The following is a 6884-nucleotide window of genomic DNA, read 5'->3' as shown; positions in this document are numbered from 1 at the left end:
CAATCTGTGGTGCAGCTGACAATATTCCAACCTGCAGCAGGCCCTCTATTTGCCTTAACTATGAAGAGGCTCATATTCTTGCTGTTGCCTGGGTTTATTATAAGAATGGGAAATCTTTTATCCAAGAGAAAAGGAGGGCCTCTTATGCTATGTCCATTTATCACTTCTGCCTTCATTAAAGACACCCACGACTTTCTTACTCCAGGGTTGTTTGACACCCTCAAGCCTCCGTTGTGTCCTTTCTCAGTCATCCGTGTGTTCAGCTCTTATGCAGTTCTTACCTCTTATGTACCTACCTCATTGCCTTCTGTTCTTACTCCTTCAGCCTCTACCCCAAGAGGTCCTTTATCCACAGTCTTCCATGACTTACCCTTCATCTCATACATCGACATCTCCAAGTTCCAGGATACCTCTGAAGTTCAAAACTCCTTACCAACATATTGTTCCCTCACACTTCACTTTTTCTACCTCTGAGTCTAGCCACTTATCTTTTCCTGTGTCTGTGACAGTTGTAGACATCTATCTGCCCCCATGTACTGCCACTATCTTCTACCCCTCACTCATTTCTTCCTCTCAGGATACCTTTACCCACTCATAGCCTTCTCTTCCTTTGGTGACTACCAATGTCTTTACTTTCTGCTCCACCTAAATCTTCTGACCAATTATGTATTAAATTTTATTCAGTAAATCAATTGAAGCCAAAACTTTCCCTAACATACGTAAATTAGCAAGAGTTAGATCGATCTTTAACAGTGATGACCCAACAGAAGTCAATAATTACAGACTAAGTTCAACCTTGCCACTCCTATCCAAAAATCTTTGAAAAAATATATAAACAAATATGATTTCAAACCAAATACAGTATCCTCATATCAGTCTGATTTCAGACTAGGCTGAAGTACCAGTGATGCAATTATAGAAATGCTTTGATCAATCTAGTAATGCAATCTAGTCCTCTCTTGAAAATAATGAATAGTTAATGAGCCTCTCTTATTGACCTCAAAAAAAGCTGCCGATACAGTAGACCACAACATTCTGCTGCACATACCTGGAGTTTACCTGGGGAGAGTTCCGGGGGTCAACGCCCCCGCGGCCCGGTCTGTGACCAGGCCTCATGGTGGATCAGAGCCTGATCGACCAGGCTGTTACTGCTGGCTGCACGCAATCCAACATACGAGCCACAGCCCGGCTGGTCAGGTACCGACTTTAGGTGCTTGTCCAGTGCCTGCTTGAAGACAGCCTGGGGTCTATTGGTAATCCCCCTTATGTATGCTGGGAGGCAGTTGAACAGTCTCGGGCCCCTGACACTTATTGTATTGTCTCTTAACGTGCTAGTGACACCCCTGCTTTTCATTGGGGGGATGTTGCATCGTCTGCCGAGTCTTTTGCTTTCGTTGTGAGTGATTTTCGTGTGCAAGTTCAGTACTAGTTCCTCTAGGATTTTCCAGGTGTATATAATGATGGATCTCTCCCGCCTGCATTCCAGGGAGTACAGGTTCAGGAACTTCAAGCGCTCCCAGTAATTGAGGTGTTTTATCTCCATTATGCGTGCCGTGAAGGTTCTCTGTACATTTTCTAGGTCAACAATTTCACCTGCCTTGAAAGGTGCTGTTAGTGTGCAGCAATATTCCAGCCTAGATAGAACAAGCGACCTGAAGAGTGTCATCATGGGGTTGGCATCCCTAGTTTTGAAGGTTCTCATTATCCATCCTGAATATTATGGAATAAGAAGTCGTGCTCTATCATACATGAAATCTTACTCGAGTGACAGACATTTACATGTGACCAAACATTTGGTGTGGTATATGGAAATACATAGTTGTCACCCCTTGTCAATTTAGCTTTTTGTAGGGGCAGTCCGCTATTTACTCTTTAACCACTTAGATACCTGTGTCTGTAAGATCGCTAAAAAACACTCAGTTTTTTGTGGTCTTGTTAAATCATGAAAAAGTGTATGACACCACCTGGCATTACATCATCTTGGCCCAGGCTCATTCTTTGGGCCTTTGGGACAATCTGCCACTTTTCCTTAAGAATTTCTTGTTGAAGAGACACTGTATCTAGGTTAATGATGAGTTTTCCCGACTTCATCCAGGTTGCAGGTCTCTCTCAATGTTGTGTTCTTAGTACCACCCTTTTTTTTGCTTGCTATCATTGACCTTACCTCTGTTCTTCCATCCAGTATCTGGTCATCACTTTGTTGATTTTGCTATTGTTTGTGCAGTTTCTCTCCAGAATATTATTGACTGTATTTCAGACTGGTGAATGTTCCATTTTTGCAAGATCAGTGCAGTGCCCATTGTCTTTGTTGTTTGTCTGCTCTCATGATGTTTACAGTCCTTGTACTCTCATGATGTTTATAGTCCTTGTTCATGTAGGATGGTACTGGATGTTAATAGAACTTCTGTATTTATTCGTCGCCCATATATTTACTATGGCTCTTTCCTTCCTCTATTCACTCTCTATTGACTTTCCTTAATTTACTTTCTCTTTATGTCCATTCAGAATCTTGCTTTCTCTTCCCCCTTGGAAAGTTCTAATGATTTGTGTTTGCTTTTCCCCACTTCCATGTGCAAAAGCTCAATTACCTACTATATGTTCATGCTCACTCTTAACCACTTTCATTCTCATTCTCATGCTATTGCAGAGTACACACTGCTATAATGCATTACAGGCTATCCAGAAATTTGATTCTTCTCATCCCATTGTCCTACATAGACAACTATGGTTATGCTGTATTTCTAGTAAACACAAAGATGTCATTTTCTACTGGGTCCCTGGATACATTGATTCACAGGGTAATGAACAGGCAGATACCGCCACTCAGTCATCCGTTCATAACCTCCCAATTTTATACAGGGGTCTTCCTTGCATGGATTAACTTGCAGTATTCTCTAAATAATTTGGCAACCTTTGGCTACAACCTTGGTTCAAGTTGGTCCACAACAAATTACTTTGTCATATCATGTTTGGGTTTCTGGCCATCTTACCACCATTGCCATGTTTGGGAGACTGCTCTCCTGCCCGCGTATTGGCCACACGTCTCACAGGTATCTTAAGGAGAAATGCCCAGTACTGCTCTGTGAGGATTGCCTGGTTGCATTGTCAGTTCATGATCTCTTTAGACTGTCCTTTTAGCGCTTAGTTATGATTATAATCTTATACCGTCTTGTTTATCAACAGGCACACAGACTTCACTTCTAATATCCAACCACTTCCTACCACACTTACTTTCCCTAAACTCCTCACTGAAAATTCCACCTCTGATGCAGACTGACATTTTAACAATAACTTATTGCACCAACTTTTATTATATTTTACCCTCGTCTTTCTTCACTACCCCAACTTACCCTTATTCTTACATATTCCTGCCCCATGCTTGTTCCTGACCTTCACATATTCCTTCTTTAGCATATCCCACCATTCGGTGCTGTATAATCCTTTCAGGTTTAGCACTCAGTTTGATATTATTATTACTATAGTGCTTCATTAGCTTTGTTTGACTCATATGCATTTATCACTCATTTTGTGAATGTAATGCAATACTGTAATAATAACAATAATGATATACTGTACTGTACTTCACACAGTATTTGCAATCAATAAAACTGCAACTTATATTATCCAAGTGATCATTTTAAATATTCCATAACTGCATATACTTAAGTGACTTATTATTATAATGGGGAAATGCTAAACCATAAGGGCCATACAACACCTGGGAAATGAGAGGCAATCAGGTTTGATCTGAGGAAGGGGAGAGTTGTTCTAATTCCCTACATCAATACCCCTTCCCCCCAAGGGATATACAGGTGAAAAATACCATATTTTATGGACTGTATTTTATTCTTGCGATAAGGATTCATTCAGTTATATTCACCTACAACCTACATGTAAGAGGACAGAGAAGACATGATTATAAAGGTTCTGTAATTGTGTTCATAATCAGCTAGTGGCAATGAATTAACCATATGAGTTTAATACATCTTTGTAAAAATAATACTGTAATAAGAAAACTCATCTAATAAGCTCTGTATCAAGTGTGTTAACATTCAATTATATAGTAATCATTATCAGCTGTTGTAGTAGATCTTTGAAAATAAAAACAGTACCTAACATACAGCCACTCTGACAACATGATATAATGGAATATGTAATTACGAATCTGGTTTTTAGTTGGAAAAAGTGTGTAATAGTTAAAATTTTTTAGCATTAATAAATTTATATGCATATTTTAACATACAGCTTAAATAAACCCTGTTGCATTACTTAAAATATTTTTTTAACACTGGCTCTGCCAAAATATATAGCCAAAAATTTACATTTAGGATAGTTTGCCTATTTATTTGCTAATACTGTATTAAGATGAAGCATTATATGAAACTCATTTTCAAATATATTTGAACCCTGGAATTCATGTGCTTTACATTTCACATGATTTGATTATGAATTTTTACCGTAGACTATTTTGTGATTACGTAGCTTGGTTTCTTAAATTTTTCTTGCTCATTTTTTTTTTTAATGCAGGACCACTGAACTGCAAAAGAATCATAGGATTTCATTCAAAACATACTCATTCACTTCCATAAATGTCAATATTAGGCAATTTAAAGCAATATTTAGAGTGACATGGAAAACTAACATTTAAACAACTCTGATATGTGAAATTTCCTATTATCCATGGCTTCAGGATTCACATCTCCAAAAACATAACCTTCCCATATTTGAGGGCTCAACTGTTCACGTAGCTCAGCCTCTGTCTCATTTGCAATTTCTATACACAGAATCAGAGATTCATGATTCCAATAAAACATGGGAATGTATAATTCCAATATTACTGTGTTAAAATATCCAACAGCATTGCCTGAAGACTTGAAAATGTTTTTATAGTAAATGTAATCTATGTATTCTGTGCCTCATATATAAAATACTGCATATGTATATGTACAGTTTTAATCACATTTAACTTATTATGCCATCTTAAAACATACAGTAATACTGTACTGTACTGTACTTTTAGTTAGAAAGATATTCTGTACTACCAGTACTGTATATTATGTACAGTAATCTGCATCAGCCTATAATTATCATTCCTAAGCTTATGATTAGAAATACATACATAATTGTTATATTCACTTATACTTATCACAAACCCACAGCAAAGTTAAACAAAAGTTACCAGATGAATGATAATACTACCAAAGAAATTATTTTTTTCATGATGTACTGTTATTTTATTTCCAGTGATGGGAGACAGCTGTTGAGGTAAAAGTTAATAATAATAATAATAATAATAATAATGATGATAATGATAATAAAATGCATACTGTATAGATAGTGTTCAAAAAAGAAGGCCCACATTTTGGTAAATCTACATTTATTCTGGTAACAGATTAAACAATGCTGTATATGAACTGACCCCTCAAGGAAAGTACCTTGATGCCAGTGAAATGCTCTTGATCCAAGGAGTGGACTTGCCTCCCCTTCCTTAGATCAAATCTGATAACCTCCCATTCCTCAGACGCTACGACCTCTACGAGTTTAGTGTTTCACCCTGATTAAAATAAAATAAATATATATGACTACAGTACAGTGGACCCCCGCATAGCGAACGCCTTGCATAGCGAACATTCCGCATAGCGAACGCTTTGATCGCTAAAATTTTGCCCCGCATAGTAGACAAAAACCCGCTCAGCGAACTTCGTCCGAGACGCGTCCAATGTGCGGCCTCAGCCAGCCTCACATGTGCCGCCTGTCCCATTGTTTACCAGCTAGCCTCCGCGGTAACATTCAAGCATACACTCGGAATATTTCGTATTATTACAGTGTTTTCGGTTCTGTTTGTTGAAAATAAGTGACCATGGGCCCCAAGAAAGCTTCTAGTGCCAACCCTGTGGTAAAAAGGGTGAGAATTAGTATGGAAATTAAGAAAGATTTTGAAGGGTTTGGGGCTAACCCTGAGAAGCCTATGCCAGTTGTGGAATCCATTGTGCCTACTTCAAAAATTAAGGAAATGTGTGCACAGTGGGTTGAACTGCAAACCTTTATGGATGAAAATCACCCTGACACAGCTGTTGCAAGGCGTGCTGGTGACTATTTCAATGACAATGTTATGGCCCATTTTAGACAAATCGTAAAGGAACGGGAGGTACAGAGCTCTATGGACAGAAAGAAGTCCAGTGACTCTGAAGCTGGTCCTAGTGGCATTAAAAGAAGAAGGGAAGTAACCCCGGAAAAGGACTTGCCTCCTCAAGTGTTAATGGAAGGGGATTCCCCTTCTAAATACTAACACTCTCTCTCCCCTCCTCCCATCCCATCAATCATCACCAGATCTTCAATAAAAGTAAGTGTCATGTAATTGTGCATGCCTTTTTCAGTTTGTGTGTACTAAAATTAACATTTTTTTGTGGTAAAAAAATTTTTTTTTCATACTTTTGGGGGTCTTGCACGGATTAATTTTATTTCCATTATTTCTTATGGGGAAAATTAATTCGCATAGCGAACATTTCGCATAACGACCAGCCCTCTTGCACGGATTAAGTTCGCTATGCGGGGGTCCACTGTATTAAGGATAACGTATGAATGACAAAGATTTTGTTTCATTCATTGGGTCATTAAGCAAACTTATTTTCATAATGCTGGATATTACACTGTAAGGCTGTTACTACAAGACCACTATCAAAGATTACAAAGTCTATCCTAAGAGTATGAGAAAGCAATGAAGTTAAAATAATGGTTATAAAAATGATCTCAGACATGATGTATGTACTGTACTATATGTAGCTCCAACATCACAGGTCAACAAATACCATGTATTTTATATTTTAGCTCTTCAAGGAGGGTGCTTTGATGCCTATGAAAGCCTCTTGGAATTACACTTCGTG

The 6884-nt window shown here is 38.2% G+C and overlaps 1 protein-coding gene across 3 annotated transcripts in view; it reads left to right on the top strand.

Moving 5' to 3' along the window:
• Positions 1-6884, top strand: part of LOC128693208 (histone-lysine N-methyltransferase, H3 lysine-79 specific) — a 59806-nt gene extending 52922 nt beyond the window's left edge. For all 3 annotated transcript variants that reach the window (XM_070089289.1, XM_070089288.1, XM_070089287.1), the window contains one exon: positions 6829-6884. The gene's annotated coding sequence lies outside the window, so the exon portion shown is untranslated. The remainder of the gene's footprint in view (positions 1-6828) is intronic.

Source organism: Cherax quadricarinatus, chromosome 28 (genome assembly GCF_038502225.1).
Source record: "Cherax quadricarinatus isolate ZL_2023a chromosome 28, ASM3850222v1, whole genome shotgun sequence".
Lineage (NCBI taxonomy): Eukaryota > Metazoa > Arthropoda > Malacostraca > Decapoda > Parastacidae > Cherax > Cherax quadricarinatus.
Note: the sequence above shows the minus strand (reverse complement) of the source record. Positions and strands in the feature narration are given on the sequence as shown.